General features: G+C 41.3%; 1 long non-coding RNA gene across 1 annotated transcript; it reads left to right on the forward strand.

Moving 5' to 3' along the window:
* The first annotated feature begins 2,053 nt into the window (after positions 1–2,053).
* On the forward strand, positions 2,054–7,445 carry LOC148223701 (uncharacterized). The gene is made up of 2 exons (XR_015804003.1): positions 2,054–2,672; positions 4,412–7,445. It is a non-coding gene; the product is annotated as an uncharacterized LOC148223701 (long non-coding RNA).
* Positions 7,446–8,553: the final 1,108 nt, after the last annotated feature.

The following is an 8,553-nucleotide window of genomic DNA, read 5'->3' on the forward strand; positions in this document are numbered from 1 at the left end:
GGAACAGTTGTCAGAGTGGTAATGACCAGCTGTCTGTATAGTATATGGGCTTTTTCTCTTCCCTATAATTTTCACAGAATACACATTGCAGAGGCTTTCTATATTCTGGCATGATAGGTGAGATAGGAGAAATGGATTATCCACCAGCATTTATCTATTAATAGCACAGGCAACTTCAGAGTTTTGGGGGAGAGCTACACCATCTGTATGATGGCTGGAGCAGGCCCTGGCTCTATGGAGGGGTACAGGTACGGAAGGCTATTAGAATTCTTTCAAGCAGGTCTTTCTGTCATAGGAAATATTGCAGAGGGCTGTCCACATAAAACTGAAGACCTTTGCCTGCACTTGTGCCACGCAGAGTGACAGAGAACATCTTTAATTTCATCCCTTGAATAAAGAGCCACTGTCCAGAGGCAAAACTGGCAGAACTTGGCTACAAATACTTCAAGAGTACTCCCAGTCAGCTACATCTTTCATTTGACATGTCAGGGTGGGAGAGAAGCTGGTGCATCACTGCTTGTGTGTAAGTTGCTGATGCCTTACCAGAGGGTTACAAGGTGTGAAAAGCTGACAAAGTCCCACCAGAGAGCCCAGCAGACTTCTCCAGTTGCCACATGGGCCACAGCAGCCTAGGACACCCTGACATTGAGGTAAGCTGGGTTTCAAGGACAGAGCACACAGTCTTCCCTGTAGGCACTAGGATTACATGCTGAAGGTAAATTGGAGTATTTCTAAGTGAATTTCAGTTGAGCTGTCTTGGAGCAGATAGAATCTAAAACAGACCAGAAGCCAGGAAGAAGGTACAGGGAGATAAGATCAGAAAGAGAAATATCTTTATTTCTTTATTGTAAACCTGAGTGGGAGTTTTTCCTGCTTGACTTGGAAATATCAGCCAGTCTAGGTGATAGAACTAAGGAGTAGAATCATGTATGTGAGCTTTAGCAGTGTAATAGGAAAACTTAATCCTCAAACTAACCTTACTTTCTCATAAGTGAGATATATTGTATTTTGAGTTTACAATGATCAGGGATTATCCTCCAAAATAAATAATAAAATAGCATCCCATATCTATGGCAAAAGTTAGTGTCTGAACGTATAAATTGGAAACAATGACCTTGACTCTTCTTCTCAGAGGTTCAGACAAAAAAAAAAAAATCAGTAAAGTCAATAAAGTTCTCTTTGGAAAGATAAAGAAAGAATACAATTGCAGCTGAGATGCTTCCTATTTCTTTTTCAGATATTACACTAGCTTTTCCTCTCTCCTTGTCCTTCCCTGGTTAGAATCCTTATTTTGCATGCAGAGCCAAGTCCTTGATAAAATTCCTCCACCACATCCACTGACTACAGCCAGCCTCAGCCAGGGAAATGGATTGAAGGATTCAGCAGAACCACAGTGTGCTTAAATCCCTGCAAAAGGGAGAAAAAGGAGAGCTGATAGAAGAAAATAATGACCACATCCTTCTTGTCAAATAACAAGTTACCATTAAACACTTCCTTCTAGAATATAAATGCCGTGATAGTGCTGTCTCTTCCAGGCTGCTTTTGTGAGCATAACAAAGATACTAAAAGCACAGTTTCCTTATTTTTGTACTGATGCCTTTAGTTTTAAGTTTTCCTATTCTCCTTGGATGTGTTTTTCTGATATGCTAGGGTGATGAAGACAAAACAGTCCTATTCTAGTTGAGAACTCAAGGACAGTTTCTCCAAACTTCAGGCCCGGCCGCACTGAAGGGGGGGCCCGGGCCAGGGCGCGGGCTCGGGCCAGGGCACGGCCACTCCTCCGGCACTGCCGCAAACGGGGGCAAGGAGAGCCACAGCTCAGGCGGGGCCCCAGTCAGTGAAGGAGGAGGAGGAAGGCGGGCCGCAATGGACACTGCCCCCGCCGCCACCTCCGGCAGCAGCCCGCGGGGTGGGGAAGGCAGGAGGAGATAGCCAGTGCGGGCAGCCTCCGGCACCCTCCCGAGCGGAGAGGCTGGGGGGCAGGGCCTTTTACAGGGAAGGCGGAGAGGGAACCTCCCATGGGGGGAGCGGTGCCCCCTCCTTTCTCAGGCCTGTGAGGTACCATGGCAACGCTGAAGGCCGGGGAGCTGCCTCAGAAGGTGACATCATCAAAGATCGCAGACACAGCCCGGCAGTGGAATCGCAACAGGCCTTGTAAAATGCTTTCCAGGATTGGGACTAACCGAATAGTCTCTTGGCTACAACAGAGTCAGACAGCTCTTACTCAAACGGCTTTGAGGAGGAAGAGGAGGATGAGGAAATGGACCAGATTATTGCTGCCTTAAACAGGAGGAGAAGGGGAAAGGTAGCAAGAAAAGCCCTCAGAGACCGTAGCCCAATTACTCACCGAACTAGATCAAAAAGGGAGAGAGAAAGAGAACCAGTTTTACAAGCCTCTTTATGACAGGCAGTCGGTAATCAGAGGCCAGTATATGTGAAAGTACCATACTCCCTTATAGAGTTAGAACAGTGGAAAACTACCGTAGGAAAATATAAAGAGAACCCTAATAAAGTGGCAGAATTGGTGAAACAGGCTATTAACTCACAAAACCCTGACTGGGCAGACTTGAACTCCATGTTGGATACATTACTGGACCCCACTGAGAGACAAATGGTCAATAAAGCCATCACAACCTCCGTGGAGGGAAACATAGCCAGTGGATTGCTTCAAGGTACTGTCACTCAGATATTTCCCCTTGAGAATCCTGGGTGGGAACCAAATATACCAGAACATATGGCGAGGCTAAAACGATATCAAAGTCTTGTAGTATATGGGTTAAAACATGGAGTACCTAAAGCTACAAATTGGTCAAAGCTTTATGAAGTAAGACAAAATTATGAAGAATCACCATCTGATTTTTGAACAGGTTAAGAGAAACTGCTATCAAATATACTGATTTAGACCCTGAATCAGCTGATGGTAAAGCACATTTAGTTTTGTTGTTTATGGGTCAGGCCTCAAATGATATAAGAAGGAAGCTGAAAAAGATATAGGGGGTCCGAGATATGGAGAGACTGCTAGAGGTTGCCTGGAAAGTGTTTCTAGATAGAGGTTCAACTGAAAGAGTTAAATCCCAACCTAGTAAGAAGGCAACGCAGGAAAAATCACCCAACAAAGCTTCCCCTACACAGAAGGGCCAGTGTGCATACTGTAGAAAGTGGGGACATTGGAAAAAGGACTGTCCAGTGTTAAAAGAAAAATCCTCTGTTCCCCAACTCTCAGTAGTACAAACCTCAAGTGGCTCAGGCTCTGAGTGGTGGCAACCAAGGGCTATTCCCCCAGCAGAGCCCTTGGTTATAACTAAGCTGGGGCAAGTTGACATCAAGTAATTTTTGTAGATTGTGGAGCAGCATATTCTATGTTAAATACCTTAGAAGGGAAACTGAGTCACGACACTGTACATGTTATTGGGGTAACTGGGGTAAGGGAAACACAGTTTTTCTTCCAACCTTTGGTATTCAAATTGGAGAAGCATCAATTCCTAACTCACCAAAACCACTGCTGGGGAGAAGAAGAAGAATTGGAGGCTTGGAAGCTTGTAACTAGACTGTGTTTAGTAACTTAAACACGTGTATTTGTAATGTGACTACAATTAGAGACTGTGGTTTTGTGTATAAACACAAACACTTGTAAAAGAAATGTTAGAGCATGCAAATCTGCAGCAGCTGCCAGAAAATGCCAAGGCCAAAGCTAAAAAGATCCTAATAACAGTTCACCATGATGGTAAAATTATGAAACAGGGAATGGAACAAATTAGGAGGGCAGGAGAACACCACTGGTGGGAAGTTCCTTTTGGGTGGTTCCCCATGGCCACTGGCATTTTCAACACGCTGCTGCACCCCATTGTAGTTACAGTGTTAATGCAAATTTGTGTGCTTTGGTAGCCACTTGTTGCCAGACGAGGCAGGTGAAACTCTGCTTTGATAACTAGGTGAAAGGAGCAGGGCTGGCCAAGACCCTCATGAAATAATCAGGGGCAAGACTGGGTTGGCCTCTGTGTTTGCCACCAAGAAATCTTATGGCTCCGCTGTTGGCTGCAACCCAGTAGGCATTGAGTGGTGGAGACACACCATGCCAGACCTTGATGAAAGGGATGGCCTTCTCTGTTACCAGAGGGCCATCCAGGAGGAGAGGACGAGCCAAACAGCCTGCAGTTGGTCTGAACCAACCTGCTCAAGTAAGGTCACCTAGAACAGATTGCCCAGAACTGCGTTCAGCTGGACTTTTACCATCTCCACAGGTGGAGAATCCACAATCTCTCCGGGCAAATATGTTTCATTGTTTGATTGAAGCAAAAGTTAACATATGGTAGAACATGTAAAACCCCACATATTCCAGGTGAAATTAATTAACATGAAGAGGAAACGTGATTTACAGTGTTATTTAATGGCTCTACGTTTCACTTTGCAGAAGCTCCAAAAGCTTCAGAGTTACATCATGCTATCCAGACCCATAGGACTGGACACCCCTGCACATCTGTTCCAGCCTGGAGACTGGGTCTATGTGAAGTGGTGGGACAATGATCCTCTGCAAGTCAAGTGGAAAGGACAATTTAAAGTCCTGCTGACTACCTTCACTCTAGTCAAAGTTGCTGGCAGAGGACCCTGGATTCACTGCTCCAGAATTAAGAAAGCTTCTGCTTCTGAACAATTGTAACAACAAAGACTGGTGGAAATGATGTTTTTTCTTCTGGGTCTAATTACTTTTCTTTTATATAACATTTGATTGTGTAAGATATTATTCTTGTTAGATGTTTATTATTAGGTTTATGTTTACGTTTATTATTAAGTATGTATTTACTACTAGGTATTTATCTAATATTAGGCATTTATTATTATTGGTCACTTATCTGTAATTAAATACTTGTTAGTAATATTTAGAATAGAGACTCGACAAGGTAAAGGCCTTGTCGAGCCTCTAAAGGGGGGAAATGATGCCTTTAGTTTTAAGTTTTCCTATTCTCCTTGGATGTGCTTTTCTGATGTGCTAGGGTGATGAAGACAAAACAGTCCTATTCTAGTTGAGAACTCAAGGACAGTTTCTCCATACTTCAGGCCCTGAGCACAAACTACGTGGAAAGGTGGAGGGTGGCTTCATGCAAATGAACCAAAACCTATAAAAGTGTAAGATTTTGTGACCAACCTCTCCTTTGCTTCCATCTTGAAGCCATCCAGGCAGGGGTCACAACTGCAGCACTCATACTGCTAGGGTGTGGCTTCTGTAGGCCTTTCGTAGGCCTCTGAATAAATACCCATTTTATTCCCCTTAACTCTGTGTGTAGCCTCTGTTCCAGCTCCTCAAGGCATCAGTTCCCCCACACTAATTTTCTTCATGTACTGGGAAAAATCAAATAAAATCAAATCACCCCTTCCTGTGCCTGAAAACATCAGGTTTACTGCAACTTAGAAAGGTACTACCCTTCAAGTGAGTGCTGACATTTCAACATATTCATGGTCACAGCCACATAGGTTTAAACCCCATTTCAGTTTTCAGTCAAGATGTAGATCTGCAGGAAATATTTGTTTTCCCTCTCTTTCATTGTCTTCCAAATAATTCCTTAATTAACTATTTTTTGTTGCCCAGGTATGCTTCAAGTTCCAACAGACACACACACACACACATAGAAATAAACTATTTAAACCAACACCAGGCTTAACAAAATGATTCATTTAATCCTCTTATAGAAGCTAATGAACCATTTTGATTTTATTATGATGGAAAGACAGTGTCTGCTCGCAATTAGGCTAATGAAGATTTATTTTCATGAGCAGGTACTTTAAAATAATTATTTTCATTAGTTCTTATAAAAAATTTAAAGATATATCTATGCACAATTTAGCTTTCATTATCTGGCATTTGAAAACACATTATCAGAGGATGTTTCCAACTATTGTCTTACAAGAGGGAAAAAAAGTAACTCCTGCTTAGGAGACAGTTGAGTTGATGTTTTGGAGCTTAAAATTGCACCCCAGTTTTAAGTACTTGTAACAATGTATAGCATTTATGAAATCACAATAATTTATCAATAACTCAATACACAGAAGCACTCTAGCTCAGCCCTGCGGGATTTCTGTATCTATCCACAGCTCTAGGCCTATTTCACTTCAGTCAGCTTTCTCTCACCCACATCCACTAACCTTGATCCTTCTAGTTGATTTTTGACTCCTGGCATATACAATGGATCCTAAGAATTTTCTTAATGGTGCTTCCTAAGGTGACAGTATCAATGTCCTTTACTGTTCTAAAATCTTTCACGACTTCCCTGACTTCCAGATGTCCTTTTAATAAACCTTTCTGCAACATCTCACTACTCATAATGCTGTAGCCTTTAAATAACAGCCCATCTAACAGTACTTTGGTGTTAGGGATGAAGAGTAGGCTATGCCTGCCACTCTGTCCTATCTCTTAATTGCTTTTTTATAGGATTTTATTTTGCAGCTTTGCTGATCACAGCCTACATTTCAAAGGCATCTGGCATCTTTTAATCAAATACTTGTATACTTCTCTTTATCCACTCTTCTTTTGGGCATGCTTTTCTGCAGATGAAGAGCTATCTGCAAAGAGTTCGGTATCATTGTGTGCCATCATAAAGGTTTGATATTTTTCTGTAATGTACTTGAAGTGTGAAACAGCATTCGTGTTGCAAAATAAGGAAGTAGCCTTGCTTCCATGACCAGCTTTACTGCTTTGAGTATGTAAGGTACCTTTTTGAGAATGACTGTCTCATAGGAAATGGAAATTGATTCCATTTTATGCATATATTTAATTGGTTTGTTTCCTTGAAAAGACAAAGGAATATAATATTTTTCCCTCCAGTGAACCCAGAGCTTTGGGTTTGCCGGATCTTCTTTACCATGCCAAAACAATTATTTTTTTAACTGCTTTTGCTTTTGTCTCAATTTTACAAAAAGAGAAACTATTCTAAACCCTGAGCTGTGGCTGCTTTTGGATCTTTGAGTCCCTTTTCTGCAATAGTTCCAGTGGTTTAATTTTAAGAAAATACTTGTTTTCCATGAAAACATATTTTAACTCTGAGAAGTGTTGTTTTTAATGTCTATTTCATTATCTGTTGTTCTGACACAAAAATTTTTGGAAGTTATGTGGTTTTTATTCACTCAAAGAGTAAGAAGATTAAGTTTCTGTGCTCCCTTCCATAATGAATAACTATCATGATCTTTATCTTTGCTGAGGTAGACAGTGAGACATACAGAATGCCATAAAGTGAATTCATTATCTTAAGTCCAATAAAAACTGTTTTGGCCTAGTGACTATTTTTGGTTAAGCAAATGCTGATTTCTTATGAAGAATTAACTCTTAGAAGGCTAAAAAAATCATCCTAGATATGTTCTCTCCTCTCAAAATCTAGACTTTCAGCAGGTCGGTTAAAACTATTGAATATGCTTAAGAACAAATTCTCATAAAAAATAAAGGTTGCTTTTTTGTCTTTTTTTTTCCTCGACTGTTAACTACTTATGGTCTGAGACTAAAACACTGGCTAAAACTTTTCCATTTCTCTTCCATACAACGAGAGCATTTCAGCTCTGGTGGAAGTTTCAACGGCTTCATTCAACACCTTGTTCCCCATCACCCACTCAGAGCCAAGTCATCCCACATCCATTGTCTGAGGGCTAATTCATCAGCACCAGCTTCTGTTGTGAACCAGCTGGTTTGAAAAGCCTCATGCCAGGTCCCCTGAGCAGTGTAAATGAGAGGATGAGTTAATATTTTGCTACACATCTTTTTGCTCATTTCAGGATTTCAGGGGAAATGTACTAATTTAACAATTATACAATGCATTTAGTCTGCAAAATCATTTACAAAAAGTGGCTGGAGACGTGTATACATTATCCCTGTTGTAGATTAGGCACATCCTTCTCTGTGGGTTTTCTAACCTATCTGGGATCACAGTTAGCTCTGTAAAAGTTGACAGAAAGGAGAAACTACTTTGTCCCCAGCATTAACTACGACGAGATGCTCAAGTTAGTTTTTGCTCTCAGTGCAGTGAAATTATCCCACATCCACAGTGTATCTGGTTTTGCTAGGCTAAATAATCCCTGGATGCTCCTCCCAAGTTTTGTACTGATTAGTTATGCCAGTTTGGAGTGTGTATGAAGTAGATTGGCGAAAGGGTTGTAAACCCTTTGTTTCACTACGCTGCCAAAGAATAATATTTGCACTCTGAGAAATATTTGGACTGAGTAAACAGATCCAGTGCTGGGAGAATGTGTAAGGTACCAATTTCACTGGAAGACACATTTGTCATAGAATCATTAGTGTTGGAAAAGACATCCAGTATTATTGAGCCTAACCAGGAAATTAGTCTCAATCACAAAGAACACAACTAACACACAAGAAGAGAACCACTACTGAGATTTACTAAATACTAGAAAAATTGATTGTGACAATGGACCCCAAATAAGTTCAGCAATATTCACCAGTATATAGTGGCATGCTCCCAAAAAGAGAGCAGCTGTGCACATGAACAACATTGCTGCAAGAACATGAACAAATTTCTAATGCAGCACATTGATAGCACTTCGGGATGAGATATG

The sequence above is a fragment of the Sturnus vulgaris genome, chromosome 5, assembly GCF_052056855.1.
Source record: "Sturnus vulgaris isolate bStuVul1 chromosome 5, bStuVul1.hap1, whole genome shotgun sequence".
NCBI classification, from domain to species: domain Eukaryota; kingdom Metazoa; phylum Chordata; class Aves; order Passeriformes; family Sturnidae; genus Sturnus; species Sturnus vulgaris.